Source organism: Anolis carolinensis, chromosome 1 (assembly GCF_035594765.1).
Source record: "Anolis carolinensis isolate JA03-04 chromosome 1, rAnoCar3.1.pri, whole genome shotgun sequence".
In the NCBI taxonomy this organism is placed as follows: Eukaryota; Metazoa; Chordata; class Lepidosauria; order Squamata; family Dactyloidae; genus Anolis; species Anolis carolinensis.
This window is the reverse complement of record NC_085841.1, coordinates 32,187,803-32,210,451: the sequence shown is the minus strand read 5'-3', so window position 1 is coordinate 32,210,451 and position 22,649 is coordinate 32,187,803. Positions and strand designations below refer to the sequence as shown.

General features: G+C 39.7%; 1 long non-coding RNA gene across 1 annotated transcript; it reads left to right on the top strand.

Annotated features, from left to right (window-relative positions):
• The first annotated feature begins 20,033 nt into the window (after positions 1-20,033).
• LOC134295541 (uncharacterized) lies at positions 20,034-21,742 on the top strand. Its single transcript, XR_010002159.1, has 2 exons — positions 20,034-20,249; positions 21,362-21,742. It is a non-coding gene; the product is annotated as an uncharacterized LOC134295541 (long non-coding RNA).
• The last annotated feature ends 907 nt before the right edge of the window (positions 21,743-22,649 follow it).

Here is a 22,649-nt window from a genome sequence, read left to right as displayed (position 1 = left end):
AACTGGATATGGGTGCAGTTAAGTTGCTGCAGTGGCCAGAAGCACCTTTGCCCATCTTCTGATGATATACCAGCTGCATCCTTCCATGGGGAAGACAGGTAGGACTGCAGTGGGTCATGCCTCTCAATTAGACTATTGCAATGCACTCTATGTACGGCTACCCTTGAAAAGTGCTTAGAAGCTGCAAGTAGTGCAAAATACAACAACCAGACTGCTGTCAGATACGCAATTTAGAGACCTTATAATACCAGTTTTGCAAGACCTGCACTGGCTTCCAAGCTCAGTTCAAGCTGCTGGTGTTCACCTTCAAAGCATTAAATGTCTTGGGGTCAAGATATCTGAAATATTGCCTCCTCCCATACAAGCCTGCTAGAAATTTGTGATCTCCAGATGAGGTGCTGTTGTGTGTCCCATCTTTGAGAAGTTAGGTTGGTGGGTACGCGTAACATGGCTTTCTCTGTAGCAAAGCCTTGACTGTGAAATTCCCTATCCAAGGAAGTTAGGCTGGCCTCATCTCTTTTAAGCTTCTGGAGTACAGTCAAAAGAATGCTGTTCTTCATGGCATTCAATCCATGGAATTTCAACTGTTTTAAATCTGGACTCTAGAATTGCTTTTAAAATTGTATTTGAATGTATTTTAATCTTTGTGGAGTTTTCATTTGTTCATTGTCTTGGAAGCCCTTGAGGGCTGGGAGGAAATACAAATGACAAATAAATAATAAATAGGTATTATTCAAAAGGTCTTCCCTAGTTGGGATTGTCAATATGCTATCTGGGGTTAGTGGGCACAAAGGAAAACAAGACTATTTTCTGTTACCTTATTATGCCATCTTGTTTAACAGCAGTCATCTCTTTTTATTTCCACTGGGCGGGAAGTATGATTGAATGGGACCAAAGGGAGGACTTCCCATTGGCTGTACTGAGTTTACAGGATGTGTTTCCCTTTGAAATGTAATACCCGGTAACCCACCTTGCTGGACAGAGATGGCCTTGATAAGCCAAAGGCCTGCCAGACCCTACCCTGCCCATTTGCATCAGCATTCGTCTTGTATGTAGTGGGTTGGAACGAAGGGTGACTACTGATAAGAACTAGACAAAGGGAGGCTACAGGGTGGGGATATGGACCATGAGGTGTAATTGGTTGATTGTCCTTTGACCAACTGAGCACAGCACCAAGAAACTATGAAAGCAAATGTACTGTCTGTCACTGCTTGGGGTTCCTCCATTTTGGTGGCACCACTGGAGTCCATTCTCTATATTTTTTCTACCTCTTCTGAGTTTTTTAGAATAAAACTTTCTTTCTGAGAACAAGAAATGCCTGGTTACTTTGCTGACCATGTCTCTAAAGCTGTACCTTTTAAGAGATTGAAGTGACACCTTCTTAACTGTTTTTCACTGATTGCAGAAAACGTTTTTCTTCCCATCAGACATTTATTTTATATTGCAGATTTAAAATATATGTAATTTAGCTTAAAGCTAACCTGCCTTCTAGTTCAATTATTCTCATGAGTGATACTTTTAAATAAATCATCTTAATAGATAGCATATATTATAAATCTTGTTTTAGTTGTTCAGCTGAATGCAATGAGGAACTAACTAGGATATGTCTGCCCTTCCTTTCATCTTTTCGTTTTTGTAATATGTACATTTTGATCACCAGCTGCTATCTATGTTATACTGTTATACTGATAATACATTATTGTGGCTGCTGTAAAACAGTCTTGTGACCTGAAGGTTGGGTTGCTGACCTGACGGTTGCTGATTTGAATCCGCGAGACGGGGTGAGCTCCCATCTGTCAGCTCTAGTTTGCGGCAACATGAGAGGAGCCTCCCAGCTAACACATCCGGGCATCCCCTGGGCAATGTCTCTGTAAACTACCAATTCTCTCACACAAGAAGCGACTTGCAGTATGTTCTCAAATTGCTTCTGACATGATTTAAAAAATCCTGGAGTAGCTCAGTACAGGACATTTCTATAACTTCTACTTCCTTTTTGAACTTATATATCCAATTAGTACTATTATATATCCAATTAGTACTACTATTGGTTTGAATTGGTTGTTGTTGATTTTTGTCTAACGTGCATTTCAAATCTTAAATATGATGTGGCAACAATTTCTGATGTGATTTTCAGTAGAATTGCTAAGCCAGGATGCTCAGAAAATGGCCACTTGAAGAATTGTGGATGCTATTTAGTGAAGACAATTACCTAACATTAAAACATTGGCAGAGTTTATTTCATAAGACAGACTCACGCCTGAAACAGAGAGAGAAAAAACAGTAATCAAGAACTGTTTTCACTTGAATGGAATTCTTGTAACTGTGCTGAGCTGTCCATGTGGAAAGAGAAGCAGGATGGTGTGAGCAGCATCCTGCTGAGGAGCAGGGGTCATTTCCTGCTTTGAGAAGAAGAAGACATGTGACATGGGGATGTGCTGGTAAGGATAATTAGAGATTATTATTAAGCCTATGCCTGGAAAAAAACAGCTGGACAATAAAGGTGTTGAAGGAAGGATTTTTTCATATTCCTTCTAGATTAGAACACAATTAATTTGAGCTTTGTATATTATTCTGAGAGGAGCCCCTGGTGGCACAGTGTGTTAAAGCGCTGAGCTGCTGAAAAGTCCCAGGTTCGAATCCGTGGAGCGGAGTGAGCGCCCGCTGTTAGCTCCAGCTTCTGCCAACCTAGCAATTCGAAAACATGCAAAATGTGAGTAGATCAATAGGTACCACTCTGGCGGGAAGGTAACGGTGCTCCATGCAGTCATGCCGGCCACATGACCTTGGAGGTGTCTATGGACAAGCTCTTCTAAGCTCTTCGGCTTAGAAATGGAGATGAGCACCAACCTCCGGAGTCGGACATGACTGGACATAATGTCAGGGGAAAACTTTACCTTTACTATTTTATTCTGCATGGATTCTTATTTCTTTGCCTCACTGGTTTGTAATTGTTTTTATGGTCAACTCTCTGTATTCACAGATTCTGCACCTATGAATTCACATTCACAGCTTGAAAATATATTTTTTTAAATTCCAAAAAGCAAATCACGATTTCACCATTTTACATAAGGGACACCATTTTAGTAATACATTGTATACAATGGGATTTTAGCATCCACGGATTGTGGTATATACAAGGAATCCTGGAAATAAAACCCAACAGATACCAAAGGCCTATGACACTCTCCTCACAACTGGTTTGGAGGGTGGGGTTGGGTTGCTTCCAAAATGATCAGGCAAAATACAAGAGCCTCCTATGGAGTTGAGCTCCTTCAAGAAACATCATTCAGAACTGTACTAATGATTATTTTGCTATTGCTTTAATTGGTTTTCAGACTGTTACATTTTTCAAATGGGTGATACTGATGATGATGCTTTAATGTAATTCCATAGTTCTATAGAAAACATACCTACAAGTAATCAAAATTCATAACAATCCAATGATGAGTTGCCCCTCAACTTAAAAATATTTCTGGGATTCATGAGGGCCAACAAACAGCCACTAGTCATTTCACAACAAGATTGGAATCATGTTTCTCAATCTTGTTAAAGTTGGGGCTTGACTGAAAGACAGGATTAGCCTAGTATATGACCTCCTTGCTAGGTGGCCTATGCACAAAAATGCCTGATCAGGGATATGGAGTTCCTTGGCCAGTCGCCCTGCTCTTGTTCCCCCAATTATTCCCTTGTTGGATTGGGTTGCTGGTCTACAGGGTGACCACTTCCATAGTGACCTGTAGTTCTTGTTGAGTTCTTTGACTTTGCATGTATGACTTTATTCCAATTCAGGTTTGACAGACAGAGATAGGTTTAAAACTACTACTACTACTACTACTACTACTGAACACAGTAGGAAAATATATTAACTTCTAATACAGATTGAGCAGCTCTTATTCAGAAATCCAAAATCTGAAATACTCCAAAATCCAAAATTTTCCATATAAGTGACTGAGAAGGGGACACCTTTGGTTTTGATGGTTCAGTGATCTAAGATTCAGAAAGTCCAAATGAATACACAAATATTGTTTTCATTCACAACACTATTAACAATATTGTCTATAAAATGACCTTCAGGCTATGTGTATAAGGTGTTTAATAAAAATAAATAAATGCCATCGAATTATTTCTCCAAGATATCTCATTATGTAAAGGTAAAGTTAAAGGTTTCCCTTGACGTTAAGTCCAGTCGTGACCAACTCTGGGTTTGGTGCTCATCTCCATTTCTAAGCTGAAGAGCCGGCGTTGTCTGTAGACACCTCCAAGGTCATGTGGTCGGCATGACTGCATGGAGCGCCATTACCTTCCCATCAGAGCGGTACCTATTGATCTACTCATATTTGCATGTTTTCGAATTCCTAGGTTGGCAGGAGCTGGGGCTAACAGCGGGCGCTCATTCCGCTCCCGGGATTTGAACCTGGGACCTTTTGGTTCGCAAGTTCAGCAGCTCAGCGCTTTAACACACTGTGCCACCAGGGGCCCTCATTATGTATGTATACACAAATATGGGCATTTCAAATAAATTTTAAAAAACAAAATCCAAAACACTTCTTGTTCCAAGCATTTCAAACAAGGAGTATTCCTCCTGAATTCTTTTCTTTAAGGTCCCCTAGAACCATAGGGAGTTTTCCCTTTTCCCCCAAACTCTGTCTCTATGAGGATAAACCTCTCAGTTCCAACTTAAATCCTGCCTCTATGAAAGCCACAGCCTGACTAGATTCTCTGAGACAAGCCTCTGTCTTTGATATATTTTGTTCCTCTGCAGCTCCTTTTACCTGCCTTGTGTGATAAAATCCTAAATCTGTCCACCTGTAATGCAGTCTTCCTTTATCCTGACTGACTCCCACTTTTACAACATCTTTTCTCATGAATAATGTTGTCTTATGAATTGTCCAAAGTATAATAGTCTGAGTTTTCTCATTTCTGTTTCTAAAGACCTGTTCAAACTTGGATTGTTCTAAGACCCATTTATTTGTGTTTTCAACAGTCCATGGTATCCATACAACTCTCCCTTAGCATCACATTTCAAATGATTTGATTCTCTTCCTTTCTGTTTTCTTCATAGCAGTGACTGGCTACACAATAAGATTCTCTCCCCGTCTCATTTGACAAGGCTTTCATTTGGTCTTTCTGAATTTCAGATCACTTTCCTTGGAGCCATAATATTACTGCTGTTTCTGGGGTGCGTCTATAAACACATCCCATCCCCCTTTGTTTTCTTTCACTTCTCTCTTTTTATTCAAGCGATTTTTTAAAAAAGTAACCCTTAATGGCTTAGTGAACAGGTGTTCATCTTCAGTGCTGGAAGTAAGGCACAATTACTGTGTTTCCTGTGGGTCTACAATGTAGAAACCAAGTAGACATCTTTCCAACGGATGAAAGTAGCACACTGACACAAATGCACATTTGTGTTCTTTTGTGTTCATTGACCTACTTGCCTCCAGGATGCCTCTGTACAGAGGTTGCCATTAAAGTTCAGCTGCGGGCACCATGCCATTGAAATTTGTTCTGCTTAGCTGGAAGCCCGTAGAGGAAGATGTGCAAATGGATGCAGATGGCTCAAAGCTTTGTCATAAGGTTTTCATTCAAGATTCGTAGCAAAAGCAGAGTCATTTTCCACATGCTTGTCAATGAGTTTGATTTCTACACTGGAATTTTCTTGTATGCCTCCAGTGGGGGAGAAACATAGCATTGTACTGTGAAGGAATCATCAAGTCAAAATGTTTACATGCATTAAAACCCAGCACCATGTCCTCCAGCACAACTATATGATCGAATTCCAATGGAAGTTGACTATCTCGTTCCACTGGGGACTAAGAGATTCTAAAAGAGGTGTTTCCTCAGGTCAAAACATGCAGTTTTTAAATTTATAATTTTCCCACTTTTGCAGGAGGCCTGCACCCCTAAACTTTACATGAAAATGTACATATGGATACACTTTACATGTAGTGCAGGAGTCTCTAGCACTTGGACACACACATTTTTCTTTTGCAGTATGAATTCTATGTTCTTATGAGATTGTATAAAACCAGCTCTCTTTCAATTAGTCTATGAGGCTGCTTGGCATATCTGTGGCTCTGCATTCTCTGTTGAATAAGGTTGTATATATTACTGAACAGGTAGTTGTTTGTTGTTATGTGTTTTCTAGTTGTTTTTGACTTATGGTGACTCTATCATGGGGTTTCTTGGCAAGATTTATTTGGGGTGGGGAGAGGGGATGACGTTGCTTTTCTCTGAGACTGAGAAAATACGACTTGCCCAAAGCAACCCAGTGGAATTCATGGCTGAGTGGGGATTTGAACCCTGGTTTCCAGAGTTATAATCCAGTGATCAGACCATCATGCCACACTGCGTCACCAACCTCCATCCTGAAATCCTTAAAAGAATTTGGATTATAGACTTCAATCACTGGCCATGTTGATGGGAGAGTAGTCAAGGTTACTGATTTATCTTAGCAGTTACTGATCTATGGTAGCAGATATCCTTTGTGAGTTAGTGGTCAGCAGGTTTGGTTGCGGGGATGTTGCCAATCTCTTGAGGTCTAGCATGGTATCAGCTCAGTCATGTTAATCCACTAAAGCAATGGTAAATTTCCTTTGAATAAATCTTGACAAAGGTCAGCATAGGTCAGAGAGGACACATAGCAACAACAAACATGTTTACTTTTCTTATACCTTGAGACTAAAACATCTCACAATTTCCCCCTTTTAGTGTGATGATGAAAAGGGGAGGGGTCATTTTTCTGAAGATCTCCCCCCCATTTATGAGATTTCTTTGGCAAAATATGGATTTTTTTGGGTATGTCTGTATAGTAACCCCCCTCCCCTATCTATATCCATGTATACTCTATATCCATGTATCCAATCATCTACAACTTGAAAATAGTTTCAAAAATCCAAAGCGCAGACATTGATATTGCCATTTTATAGAAGGGACACCATTTTACTATGCTATTGTATATAGTGAGCATTCACAGATTTTGATTGTGTATTCCAGCATCGCAGAATGAGATTGGACCAGATAGCCCTTGTGGTCCCTTCCAAATCTATTGGAAGAGATTATTTGATTCTAAGTAGTTGCAAAGACACCTTTCAAACACCTTAGTAACAGATATCACCTCTGTGCATTGTTATTAGGGAAACTGTTTTGTCTCTGAGCTATTATTGTCAAAGGACCAATAATACACAAGTCTGTCAATGTCTTTGTAAACCTGAATGACAGTTGCAGGCCAATGTACCATTATTTCCATCTTTCCGTTAATGAAACATTGGTATCCATGTGACTGAGAAGAGGAAAATTTTGGAGAAAGGAACTCAAGTGTGTGGTTCTTGCTTGCACTCAGGTAACACTTGAAACTTGGCTGAGTTTCATGTAATCTGTTTTTCATTATCACTTACTGACATCTGCTGGCTGCATCATGCATTATTTCAGGCGGCTAGTAGGGACATTTCAACAGACTGATTTTAAAAATTACTGAGCATACCAGTATCAGAGGTGTGTTAAAATAAACTTGAGGTCTATGGGATAGGCATGCATGTTGGAGGCCCTGCCAAGTTCTTGTATTTCCATACATTGTATGTAACCTGCAGTCCTAGTCCCTCTTAACTGATACTTCGCCAGGACTTAATTTGATGTCTATAGAATTGTGATATTGTGTGTATAGATACATTGTGTATAGAAAGTAACAATTTCTGTTTTATAGCTATCATAAATATGGTTAGTGAACTGTATGATTTATAACATAACACTTTATTTATGATTTACAGCAGCGGTCCCCAAGATCATTTTCCCAGCCCCTACCCTAATTTTTAGACTTGAGGTCGTCCTACATCTAAAATGACTTGGAGACACACAACAACAACAACAATCCTAATTAATTTAACTATCTCATCGACCAAAAGCAGGCCCACACTTCCCAATGAAATATTGGTAAGTTCATGTTGGTTAAAATAGTTCTTTATTTTAAATATTTTATTGTTCTTTATTTTAAATATTTTATTGTTCTTTCAATTTTTTTCCACTAGTACATATACTAGTACAGTATATGTGCAGTGTAGATATTGTTTTTATCAAACAATAGTCCCCCCCCCCCCCTTCAACAGTCTGAGAGACCATGAATCAACCCTCAAAAAGTTTGAGGACCCTTGATTTACAGCATGACCCCCAGGATAGATATCTGCAGCTTCAAAATATGTATTCTATAGCAATTTTCTAGGTCCTCCAGCATGACTTTATGGTAACTTCAAGTGGAAGTCATTAATTTCAATAAAGATTGCCATAACTCACAATTTCATGTTTCTACAATAAGTTCAGGAATGTATCTCCAGTTGATATGGAAGCCATAGTATACATTGTTGGTATGTCTACTAGTAGTTATTTATTTATTTACTGTATTTATATCTGCCCGTCTTACCTTGAAGAGGACTCAGAGTGGCAAAAAGACACAATTCAATATACATACATACAAAAAAACAAAACATATACATTAAAATCAAAATGTTAAAAACATCTCAATCTTAAAACCAATTAATTAAAACCATACAATCCAAAGACATAGTCCAGGAGCCATTCCAGTCATAAATTGCACTATTCCATAGTCATGTATTGCATTGAGAATTACTGTTAATAGTAATACATTTCTCAGGAATCGATAGACTGTAAGAAAAATGCCTGAATCCTTATATATTGGTTTAATTTCCTCCACATGCCTGAGAGTTTAAGAAAATTATTTTTTGGATTTCTGCTTCTGAAATGGTCAGACTGGTTATGGGATTCTGGGAGCTGTAGCCCCCCAAAGTAACTTTTCTCCATTCTGATCCACCTGGTAGGAGTCCTGAGCTCAGTTCTGACTTTACTATACCTTGGTGTCCGTTATGGACACCAAAGCTTTCTCTGGCTTTATTTTAGAATCTAAAGATGCGTGAAATATTTGTTTCATTTCATTTTTGATATTAAACATTATCAAAGCAAATCCACTGAATTTTAAGTATCGACAGGATTTGATATTAAAAAATTGAACATGGAAGAAACCAAATTCACCCCCGAGACCTGGGGAGTTGCCTTTCAAAGTCTGCATTTTAATCCCATGCTAGTGCTGAATTAAATTTACCACCTCTTTTGTTTTCTCAGACAGGCCCCTCATTTTTATGATGGGATGTAAAATTGATCCTCTTTGTACTAGAAGTTATTGAATGGTACAAATATAGGAAGTTTGATTTTGAATCATATTTGGAGTAGGAATAACATAAAGTTAAACAATTCAAATGTGGGAAGGGATTCAAGACTACTCATCAAACAGCTAACGCTAAACTGGGCAAAATTAGACCACCAAAAATCCTGTGTAGTTGACAGTCCTCAAGAGTTATCAATCAGAAGTATACTAGAGGCTTGACTACATGGACTAAAAAAATCATATGTTGTAGGCACTACAATCCCAACACCCAGCATTCTTGATAATTTGTTTGCAGAGTGGTTCATTGGATTTTAATCTGGTCTAAAAACCTTATCTTTTATTCCACAATTTTACATAAATTCCAGATTTTTGGACATGTAGCCACTAGCCAGCCTTTCTGGCAGTATCTTTTGAATTTGTAGTTGTCAAGAAGATCATTCCTGCCAGGAATTTGTTCTTTCCTGGATTTAATTAAATTATTTTTTTAAAGGAGATAGTACTTGAATATCAGTATTAGTGGACCCCTACTTAACAGAAATGCGAAGCTGCCATGGTTGTATGGCTTGTATGAAAATAATGTGATGGATTGGAAATGTGGAACACCCCCTAACAGTAAGATGAGTTCACTATGAAAAATGTGTGGCTGGTTATGATGATCTCGCTATGATGTGTGTGATATACTGAAAGGTCAATGTGAACCATGAAAATGCAGTGCCAAACAGAATTTGGGAGACAGTGATCAGGTATTCGGACAACGTGGCCAGTCCAGCAGAGTTGATGGCATAGGAGCATCACTTCAGTGCCGGTGGTCTTTGCTTCCTCAAGCACGCTGACATTTGTCCGCCTGTATTCCCAAGAGATTTGCAGGATTTTCTGAGGCAACGCTGATGGAAATGCTCTAGGAGTTGAGTGTGACGTCTGTAGACCGTCCATGTTTTTCAGGTGTAGAACAGGGTTGGGAGGACAATGGTTTTATAAACAAGTACTTTGATATCTCTATGGATATCCCGATAATCAAACACTCTCTGCTTCATTCTGAAAAATGCTGCACTCGCAGAGCTCAGGTGGTGTTGTATTTCAGTGTCAATGTTGACTTTTGTGGAGAGGTGGCTGCCAAGGTAGCGGAAATGGTCAACATTTTCTAGTGCTACACCATTAAGCTGTATCCCTGGCATTGCAGAGGGGTTAGCTGGTGCCTGTTGGAAGAGCACTTTGGTTTTCTCAATGTTCAGTGAGAGGCCGAGCTTCTCGTATGCTTCTGCGAAGGTGTTTAGAGTGGCTTGTAGGTCTTCTTCTGAATGCGCACAGACTACGTTGTCATCAGCATATTGGAGTTCTATAACAGATGTTGTGGTGACCTTGGTTTTGGCTTTCAGTCTGCTGAGGTTAAATAGCTTGCCATCTGTCTGATAGATGATTTCCACTCCACTCCAGTGGGAAGCTTCCCATCAACAAGGTGAAGTATCATAGCGATGAAGATGGAAAATAAGGTAGGGGCAATAACACATCCCTGCTTGACACCTGATTCCGCCTTAAATGGGTCACTTTGGGAGCCGTTGTTGTCCAAGACTGTTGCCATCATGTCATTATGGAGGAGCCGCAGGATGTTCACAAATTTGTCAGGGCACCCAATTTTTTGAAGGATGGTCCAGAGAGCGCTGTGATTCACTGTGTCAAATGCCTTTGCAAGGTCAATGAATGCCATGTACAGAGGTTGATTTTGTTCCATGCATTTTTCTTGGAGCTGTCGTGCAGTGAAAATCATGTCCACTGTTCCTCTGGAGGGGCAGAAGCCATTCTGGGATTCTGGGAGGGTGTCTTCTGAAACAGGGAGAAGGCGGTTTGCAAGGATTCTTGCGAGAATTTTCCCAGCGGAGGTTAGAAGGGAGATAACGCGATAGTTCCCGCAGTCTGTTCTATCCCCTTGCTTGAAGTCTGCTGGGATTTTCACACGTTTTCAATGAGTTGGTGGAGTTGTTGTATCAGCTCAGGTCCACCCTCTTTGAAGATTTCAGCAGGGATCCCATCAGGTCCGCTGGCTTTGTTGTTTTTTTGTTGGCTGATGGCATTGCTGACTTCTTCCAAACTAGGCAGTGCTGCAAGCTCATCCCTGGTTTGTTGTTGTGGGATTTGTGAGAGAACCTCTATGGACACATTGGAGCTGATTCTGGTAGTGCTCTTTCCAACATAGTGCAATTGATGTTTTGTCCTTCAGAAGTTTGGTTCCATTTGATGAGCGTAGAGGCTGTATGCCATGGTTTCTTGGTCCGTAAATGATCTTTGTGGCTTTGAAAAATCCCTGAGCATCATGGGTATCTGCAAAGTGTTGGATTTCTTCAGCCTTCTTTGTCCACCAGATGTTCTTCTTTGGACTTCAGCTTTTGCACTGGCTAGATCTTTTTCTTGGCAGCACAGTTGGTGTGTCTCTGCCATGTTTGGAAGGCTTTCCTTTTGTTATCAATTAGCTGTTGGATCTCTTTGTCATTATCGTCAAACTAGTCTTGATATTTCTTAGTTTGGTATCCAATGGTTTCTTCACAGGCTGTGATGATGGAGGTCTTCAGTTTGTTCCAATGTTCCTCAACATTTTCGGTGTGTTCTGTGTTGTTTGGAGAAGGGCTAGTTTGGAGGGCTCCTGAAGGGCTTGGGTGTTCATTTTACGCCTTGTTTTTCTTCCTTGGAGTCTGCATTTTGAGACGATCTTGATAGCCATCATGGATTGGATTAACCTGTGGTCTGTCCAGCAGTCATCAGCACCTGTCATGGCTCTTGTGAGAAGCACATCGCGGTATCCAGCTGACAATAACATTTTTCCTTGATGTCTTTGTCAGCATCTAGAGTTGGTGCATAGGCACATATGATGGTTGCCTGTTGGTTTTTGGCAAGGTTAATTCAGAGGGTTGAGAGTCGTTCGTTGAGGCCAGTGGGTGCTTCAGTCAGGTGCTTCACCAGGTCATTTCTGATATCAAAGCCAACTCCGTGTATTCTTCACTCTTCTTCAGGCAGTCCCTTCCAGAAGAAGGTGTAGCCTCCTTTTTCTTCCTTCAGCTGTCCCTCTCCTGCTCTCTGGGTCTCCCGAAGGGCTGCTATGTCGATCTTAAAGCGTCCCAGCTCCCTTGCAATGATAGCAGTTCTGCGTTCGGGGCGTTTGCTGTCAGTGTTATCCAACAGTGTCTGTATGTTCCATGTTCCAAAGTTCATTTCTCTTTTTTGGCCGCAGAGTGGTGACCCCTCTGGACACGGCAGTCCAGTCAAGGATAAGAGAGGCAGACTATGTTTAGGGCACCTTTTCTAGCCCCTTCGCCGTGTGGGGTGAGCAGAGCGTATCCTAAAAAGGGCTGCTTAGTCATGGATACAGCTGCCGGACTACTCAACTGCCTCGGACCTTGAAGTTGAACAACTGAGTCCATATCCACCACCCATGTGCCAGTCTGAGACTAGGGGCTTCCAGATTTCACAGTCCTGCCCCCATCGCCACTTGCTGATTGCCATGGGACTTTTGTTGGTTTGTTTTTATTTTTTCTTGGAAGACGCCTGTGATTGATTTTTTTTTTTAATGTGTGGAGGTCGGTGCACGGCTGGTCAACACACAGTCTTCACAGAGTGAGGTCCCAGCAGTGGTGTGATTAACACAACGAAAGTGGCTTCTCAGTTAGTTGCAGCCTTCTTCTGCCTTTACAGCCATTGTAACATGTACCATGTTATCCTCCACCTGCTCCGCCGTTGAGGTCTTTGGGTCTTGAAACCTCCTGAAACCTCATTTTTGTGACTGCTACAAACTACGTTGAATTTGTTGAGACTGTATGAGATATTAATTGAAAAACAATAGCAAAATGTGCTGCATTTTGCCATGTTTTTATGATAGAACCAATTAGGAAATGACATTTATAACACAGGAACAAAAATCTTGTTACATAGTGTTATCATTGTCTTTCTGCAAATTTGATTGATTGAGACTGAACTGTTCAGTGAGAACCAAGAAGGTGACCATCAGGTGTGCTTTCCCAGTTTTCTCTTTGTCTTTGTAACACACGCATACATATGACACTCATTGTCAAATTATGTTTCTTTTTTCTTCATACACTGAAGTAAAAGGAGTGAATGATAAAACAATCAAGGCCAATGTTAAGCTATGGATGTATTTTGTCCTCTCAGAAAGATGTCATGTTTATACCTTGGCAATAAGGACTCCCAGCAGACAAATTAGTACTCGTACTTTGTGTTTTATGACTTTTATTTATTGCCCTTTTCCAAGCATTTCAGAGCCAGGGAGAAAAACAAGCAAAAGAGAAACAATAACAGGAGCCTGGAGGAATTATCTATGTCTCATTGAGGGTCTTGGCATTTGCTTGAGACCAGGTTGTTCTCCTCTTCTAGCTTCCTTGCTTTTACCCCAGACAAAAAGCTTGTGAGTTTCTGCACATTAAGCAGTGCCAGAGAACCTGTTGTTGTGTCGGCCTTGACTCTTACTGCAGGCTACAAGACAGCAGTGAGAAGATCCTCAGATGTGGTACAAATATGACAAGAGGGAAACAGAATGAAAAATAAAAAAGGTTAAGTAATTTCTGTTAACTTCCTATTGACTAGAAGTGAATCTTTGTTTTGATTTCAAGGTTTCCTTTAACATTGTGTTTCCACTGCGTATGACAAATGGAATCTACTTGTTATCTTTTGGACACTTGTAGCCTTGCTCAGGGGCAGCACTTGTTGAATCACTCCACCATGTAATCCTGGAATGTAATGTCTGGACTCTTGCCAGGTAGCTTTGGATGTGAGAGATCAGGGTCTGCATTTTGGCCCAGTAGAGTATATGCGGGTTGGCTTTTTTTTCTTTTCTTAAGAAGTGCTGCCTCCGGGGATTATTTTACTGACAGGCAAATAAAAGACTTGACTAGTTTATGTTAATTAGAAGTTTGCCTACCTAAAAGAAGAGAAGATGAATTAAAACTTGTTCTGTTTCGACTCATACACAATAGTAACATCATCATGAGACACCATATCCAACATGGTTACATATAGCAAAAGGAAAAGTAACCATCATGATCACCACCACCACCACCACCTTGGGGGCTTCTTATTGATCATTATTAATAACAGTCAAGATTTCAGATCAGTTACGTACTTGAGTAACCAATTAGTGTCTCCTACATTGATTCCCCCCTCCCAAATTTTTCAGGCATCAGCCACTGTAAGTGACAGGGCTCCGTTCTCCTGTCAGTCAGAGCATAGCAGACTGGTATTTCTAACCCTCTCCCATGTGTCAGTCAAAGGCAGGATCCCTGTTGCAATTCCTCCTTGTACTTTTACTAAAAAAGTGAAAGTTGAAAGTGCAATAACCCAGGACTGTTTATGGACAATGGCTATGTCTTTGTGTGATATATCATGTTATTTTATGTGATGTGCTCAATAATGTTTAATGTTTTATTGGGGGAGAGTCAACTTTGATGTTTTATGCTGTTTTTTATCGAGGGCATTGAATTGTTGCCAACACTGTAAACCGACTTGTGTCCCCTACAGCGTTGAGAAGGGCAGTATATAAATACCGCAAATAAAAATAAATAAATAAATAAATAAATTACTATCCCAGCATATTGTTTACACTATTGACTAAAGAAGAGCCAGGAATACTAATCAGTTACAAATGTTTAACTCTAGGTTATGCACTCATAATTTCAATTATTAATTCCTCCTCTTCACCCCTCCTTCTTCCCTCCCCTATATCTATATAGATATAGATACAAAAGAAGTCACAAATATTTTCATAGCCATTTATTTTTATTTTCTCCATGAGTGACTTCAATTCCATTGATGGACTCGGCATTAGTTCTCGGTATGCGTGTGTGTCCAAAGTTTCTTACCACTATCACTGATCCTGGGGCCTCCACACAGGCAGTGAGATTTGGAAGCCACTCCCCACTAAGTTTCCCACAATGTTCTAGAGTGCCCAGCAGAGCATTACGGGAAACAGATTGCTGGCCTGAGGCCCATATGACAGCAAGGAGAGCAGGGAACAATTTCATCAAAGGTTCCTTAAAGGTGGATTGAGACTCTCTATAAACCTATTTTCATACATCAGTGTGAACTCACTACATCTGTCTTTTCATCCTGGGGTTAACAAAAATGCAAATGCTGGCTCCAGAAGTGGATGTGTGGGAACACAGCTAATGTAGACTGGAAGAAAATAGACTTGAGGTTTAAAAAGATCAGTGACAGGACATCCTGATGGCTTAAGGATGGAGTACTGCTTATTGTGATGATCATGCCAGCTAGATGTGGAGATGTTTGTTTGTAGCCTCATACATTTGGAGCAGAGGAGGAGACACAACCACCACCACAATGATTATTGGTTTGAATTCACAACTAAATTTGTGAATTTGGCACTTAGTGTTGTGTATTCGTAACCAATTCATATTCACAATCTCTATATATTTAACAGAATCATTGAGACCCACCTGACATGTAGGAATACACAATAAAAGCACTTTTGACTGATGACCATCCAGTATCTGTTTAAAAACCTCAACAGAAGCAAGTCCATCATATTCCAAGCAGTATATTCCAAAAGTGAACATTCCTTACTGTCAGGAGCTTCTTTTCTTATAGTTTGACTTTACTGTTCTATCTTCTAGTCTCTGTAACAATGGAAAACAAGCTGGGCCAAGTTGCACTTGTAAATTCCAGAAAAAGGTAATAGGTAATAGTAGGTAATACACTGGGATCACAAAAGTCCCCCCATCCTGACATATCAAGCACCAACCACTATAAGCAATGGGGTTCTTTTAGTTGTGGAAGACTATCTTAGTACACTGAATGAAGATCACCTGTTAGAGCAAAAGAAACATATAATTTCCCTTTGCAACTGTGGCAATAGTAAAATATTTTAAATATTTAGATTGGTGTGTTGTTGAAGGCTTAGATTGGCTTTGGAAACTGATGGAATTGCATATACAGTAGAGTCTCACTTATCCAACATTCGCTTATCCAACGTTCTGGATTATCCAACGCATTTTTGTAGTCAGTGTTTTCAATACATCGTGATATTTTGGTACTAAATTCGTAAATACAGTAATTACTACGTAGCATTACTGTATATTGAACTACTTTTTCTGCCAAATTTGTTGTATAACATGACGTTTTGGTGCTTAATTTATAAAATCATAATCTAATTTGATGTTTAATAGGCTTCTTCTTAATCTCTCCTTATTATCCAACATATTCGCTTATCCAACGTTCTGTCGGCCCGTTTATGTTGGATAAGTGAAACTCTACTGTAATAATGACTGTGATATACCCCACTGATTTAAAGATGTACCATCTGGTCCTATGTAATTTTACCCAAGTGTACAATGGGCCTTTGGTATCTGCTGCATTTTGATTTCAGGACCCCTCATGGATACCAAAATCTGTGGATATGCAAATTCTATAACATAAAATGGCATAGTCTGTTATTAAAATGACAACATCAAGATTTGCTTTTTTTCTCTTCTTTTTTCTTTTATTCTTTTCATGCGGTAAATGGACGAATCTGTGAATACTTAATCCATGGATTCATGGTTAACTATGTATTTGTTTCTGTTCATTTTGGCTTACACTCAAGAAAGTGTGCACAGGACAGTACCAGATATCATGGTCCTATTATGCCACTGAACTGTATATAAGGTTATTCTCAGAAAAAATCAATAGGTGGCATTCTCTTACATTTCCCTGTTTAAGTATGTATGTTGGGGACTAGTGTCTGTGTTTCTATGTGCATTCTTAATAGAACACATACAAACACATACTTCCTTTCACCGTGCTTTAAAAAACAATTTCTGTCTCAAAAGTCCACAAGAACCTATGTCTTTAAAATGTTAATTCATTGCAAAATGAGGGGGAGAGTGAAAGGCAGAGAAATCCCCTAATTTAGAAGAATTGGGTCGTATGGTCTCCTCAGCAAACATCACTAGTAAAGCTTCATTAATATGTATTTTCACATAATTCAATTAGCCAAAATACATACAAATGCCAGCAGTGCTGTTCCCTGCTCAGGGAGTGTTGGTGAGGCTTTAAACAGATCTGAAACAAAAATTGCATAAACGGCATGTAAAGTCCTGTGCATACAAAGATACCTTCAGGGTTCTAATAAATTCATGAAACTTTTAAAAGCATGATTTCCTAGCAGGCAATCACTTTTAATTAAGAGGATCACCTACAGCAACACATGTCCTTCAAAAACTTATATTATTTTTTCTTTTTTTGAATTTCAAAGTTTCTGTAGTAAAAGTTGAATTGCTGAGTAGCTTAACCTCAAAAGACTGCCAGGCTTTCATGGCAGTTATAAACCACCGTGGTGCCTTCTTTATGAGAAGAAAAGATTCTTAACACAACAGAGAAAGAAGGAAATCTCTTTTTACTCATAGCTAGAAGCAAGCATTTCCTCCAAAAGGTCAGAAAACTTTTCCTCAGTTAAAGAATATTTTAAGGACACCATAGCTACTTGCACAAGTAATCTCGGGTAATTTGCTCCATGAATTAAACATACAATTGAATGTATTTACTATTTCATATTGTGCAGATTTCTCTCTTCCCCTTTCTCTTCCTCTCTCTATTTTTAAAGAAAATGTAAAGCTTTTCCCAATTCCCACTTGAGTAAATATGAAGAGGATATGGTTTGATGTTGAGCGAATGACTTTAAAAACAATGGATCACCAAAAGGTTAAGATGGGTGTTTCAGTTGATTTCTAGTACACATGGGATTCACTTGTGTTCAGTCACAATTTCAAGATTACTTCTGTGTAAATCTATGATATATGTTTCCCTCCCAAGAAGCTGATAATAATTCACAATTATTTTTATAGATAATCTATTAACAATAATAGTTAATATAATATAATAATATAATCTATTAACAATAACCACCCTGAGTCCTCTAGGGGAGATAGGGCAGGATATAAATAAAGTTTTTTATTTATTTTATGTTTCACATTCCCCAATATAAATTATTGTGTATCCAACTTGTATATTTATTTATTTCTAACATTTATATCCCGCCCTTCTCACCCGAAGGGACTCAGGGCGGCTTACAGTAATGGCAGCAATTCGATGCCCATACAAAATCAGTATCAAAACAATGCATAAGACAATTAAAACTATTAAAAATACAATATAAATTACAGTATATTGTAATTTTGAATACAGACTGGCTCTGACTTTTGGCCCAATGCTACTGGCCCTGTTGTAATGGTCACACAGTGTTTTACTGTTTTAAATGGGGTATGATATTGGTTTTTAAGTGTGTTTTTACGATCGTTTGTTTTACTATATTTTGTATTATATGTGGCATTAATCTTGCCATTATGTAAGACCGCTCTGGGTTCCCCTGGGGGAGAAGAGCGGTATATAAATTAATTAATTAATTAATTAAATAATATATAAATTTAAAACGTAAAATCAGATTCGTTCATCCTAGAGAAACCACATGCTTTGTCCGTAGTTGACATTTATTGATTAAAAGCCTAGGCACACAGTCATGTTTTTAGGGCTTTTCTGAAGCCCAACAAGGTTGGAATTTGTCGCATATCTCTGGGAGGGTGTTACACAGCCGGGGAGCCACCACAGAGAAGGCCCTGTCCTAAAATTATACCACAAAATTCAAAGATATCTCCTAGGATCTCTTCACATAGGGCTAAAACAGCCCCGTTTTGCCGCTTTTGGCCAGGCCCCACCCACACTCCTCCCAAAGTGAAGGGGAAGCACCAGAAGACCTTTCCCTCATCACCACAGGAAGGAAAGTGTGTTTTGCACTTTCCTCCCCTTTTTCCCGTATGATGAGGGAAAGGGTGGCGGGGCAATGTGCATTGCCGCATATTGCTGCCCTTTCTCCCATCTGATGTGGACAAGAACAGGGTGCCAGTGCAACCTGTCTCATCCCCAGTGTATGACGAAGGAAGGAAGGAGGGCAAGGAGTGCCACGAGCCACCCCGCGTGCCTTTTACCAGCAATTGACAGAGAAAAGGCATGGCCCAAAAAGGCTATGTGAAGAGGTCCCTGCCTTCCTAATATTCCAGGAAGAGTGAATTAGGCCAGTTTGCTTGCAAAATGAGGTCTAGGAGGGCTTTTTGTGGAAGTTAAAACGTTACATAGTCATAGAGGTTCAGGATCCCTGCAAAAGTGAAAAAAGTGAATAAGAACATTATTTCAAAACCTGGGATAACACATCTCTAGAAATCTTTAGGTCCTCCAAAATGACTCTAAATTCTCTAGCATGACCACAGAATCACACTAGAAGACCTAGAGATTCCTAGGCAGAACATTTTCATCAAATCTGTGAATAATCATACTTTTGCTATTTCACAGGCTCTCTCCAACACTTATTTTGTTTTGTTCACGTTTCTACACCATTCTAGATATTGGAACTTGAGAATCCACATATTTTGGTATTCATGAGGGTGGGTAGGTCCTGAAACCAAGCCCCACCAGATACCAAGGGCCTGCAGTAATACATTCTATAAGAAGAATCATATATCTTGTGTACAGAAAAATTTAATGTTTCAAGGGATGCAGGGATTTCTACATTAGAAGAAAAGTGGCCCTTTGGAGAACTAATCCCAGTCAAGAACAGATAATACTAAATTAGATAGGCCAATGATATTCAGGTTATCTGAAAGACCGTATCTCTTTCTATGAACCTGGGAGACATCTACAATCTACTGGGGAGGGCCTTCTCTCTGTAGATGGGAGGCTATGGGTTTTAAAGACTATTTTAAGTGTATTTGTTGTATTTTAATCTGTGTTTATCACATTGTTACTATTTGATTGTTTTTTAACTTTTGTGTTGCGCAGAACTTGACTAAGTGTGGGACTTTTAGCTGCCTTGAGTCCCTATGGGACAAAAAGCAGGGTATAAAGTTAACAACAACAACAACAACAACAACAACAACAACAACACAATATAAGACCTATTGCATGTTAAATGTTCAGCAGAATCATGGAAAGAGAGGTTTAATGATTGTTTTTCTATCTACTTCAAAAAGGTTGTCTCTGGGCTTGTCTACATGAGAAATGGACTGAAGGAAGTTTTTATGATGCACAGTGACTTTCAGTGAGTATCCTGGGTTTTATGCCTATAGTCTAACTTTTTATCACTTTAGGAAAAGTCAGTGGATTCTACAGAGTTTGCTTGAAAGTGTTTCCTCGAACCTCTGGAGTACCTCAGAGATGTGGGGCACTGAAGACTATTGGTTTTGATTTGGTCCAATCTGCTGTCTAGATGGACACTGGTGCCCTACAAAGAGGATGTCTCATGGACTTATCACTGTTGTTGTCACTCCTAGCTGGCCACAGACCTCTGTTTGAGCACCTGTTCATTGAATGTTAATGTCATAATGGGGTACCAATATGAACAGCAAGAAGGAGGGGAGATCAACCCCCTCTTTCTTGTCTTTTGTGCAAACACTCTGTCCTGACATAAACATATTGACCTCGATGGTGAAGAAGAGTGGCCAGTTACGTGTGGTGGTGACAACATAGATGAGGTGGCAGCGCAGTGGGGCTAAAATGGTCCTGGGCTTTCTGGATAATGGTCCCAGATTCAGCATGTATGTGCTGGATCTGTGGCTGCTTCAGCCAAGATTTACACCAGATTAACCTGTCTGGTGTTGATGAGTCCTCTGTATTATATTTACCTAAACATTATCCATCAGTTTTATTGTTAAAAGGTCATTGATTAATCTCGGAGACCACAAGTCATGTACTATCATTGTAAACATTCTATAGGCATAGTCATCTTGAGTGCAGCTTATGAAATGAATGATATATGTTGCAAAGAGATTGACACCATTTATACATTATACAGCAGACTACAAATAGATTATAAAGGACAGCTACTGGACAATTAAAAAACATTGAGAAGGACACAGCTGCATCACAATGATCAAGATGTGCCAGAATAAATTAGTATCATGCAAGGTTGGGGCCATGTTTAATTCATAGGATGTGCCTATATTTAGCCATCTTATTATTTGTAATATAATCCATCCGTTTATTGAAGGTTAACACCAAGAATTACTCCTGGGTATTTTGTAGATGTGTCACAGGTCACTGTAGCCCTTCTAATCTCGAGCTACTTAGAAAGACTGTGTTGGAAAGAAATTATATAGAATATAAAGTTAAATAGAGAGAAAATGCATTCTAATTGCTGTTATCTTATCCCAGGTGCTTTTTTTCTTTTGGAGAAAAGGAACACAGGAGACAAAGGAAATATTATCAGCAGTTAATAAACGGCACTGTTCTCTGACTTCACAAGTATACCATTGCTGAAATTCAGACACGTATGTGGCATGTGAAATGATTGAAGAGAAGAAGACCTGCCACTGTCTATGGAGGCACTCCAGGAATCAGTGGAAATAGGTCTGACAAGAAGCTGGAGAAAAAAGCACTTTGAAAATTATATGAAATGTAGGAAGAGGATGGAGGGGGAGAAAGAAACCCATAAAAATGGCAGCTTTTTGAGGTGAAAACATTAAGAGTGTCCCAAGTTGGTACCTACTTGAAAAAAAAAATTGCTTGTTTGAAATAAAAAAAAATGAAAATGGATGGAACTTGTTAGTTTCTCAGAATAGCTTACAACTTTCTTTTTAAATAGTTTCTTTTTTAAATTAAAGTATACAAATGAGAGTATACAAGTCAGTGTTTGTAGCTCTTATACACGTAGTCATGCATGGTATTGTGCTGTATGAGGAAAGATGCAAACTGGTAAATTGGCTGTGACTTCAACCACGGCAGGCAATTTGGACCCTGACCGGGAGAGATTTCCCCACCCTTGGTTTCAACCCGGGATGGGAATTTGTAGGACCTTTTGGGTGTTGCTGAACTGTAGTTCCCAGCAGCTGTATATAGCAAATGTTGAGGACTATTGATAACTCAGCCAACTCTAGGGGCACCCTTCACTTAGACCAGTGGTTCCCAAACTTATTTGGCCTACCGCCCCTTTCCAGAAAAAAATTACTCAGCTCCCCCCCTGGAAAGGGGGTGTGGCTTAGAGGGGTAGCCGTGGCTCCTGCTCAAGAGGGCGGGGCTGAGCCTCTCCCCTAGTCCAAGATGCAGGATGGAGAGGGGGAGGGGGAGGTGGGCAGGGCCACAAATGGGCGGCCAGGACTGGGATGGGTGGAGTTATGAGCTCTGAGGCAGGGCTGAGCTTCTATCCCTGTCCTGCGGTGCTTGCCAGGACACAGGGGACGGGGCTAGAGGAGGAGGTGGGGCCTCTTCCCAAGTGCCTGATGGGGCTGAACCCCTATAGCTATATGCACAGATGTCTATTATATACAGTAAAAAGGAAAAAAGGAAAAGTATGGTATATATTGTACTTTAAAGTAAGTTATAGTTCTATATTTCCTCAAGTGATATAATCACATATATTATGACTGTAATATCAATTTATATATTCCAATTGTACAGATAAGTACATATTTCAATGTCCAATTTTAACAAATACAATCTTGAT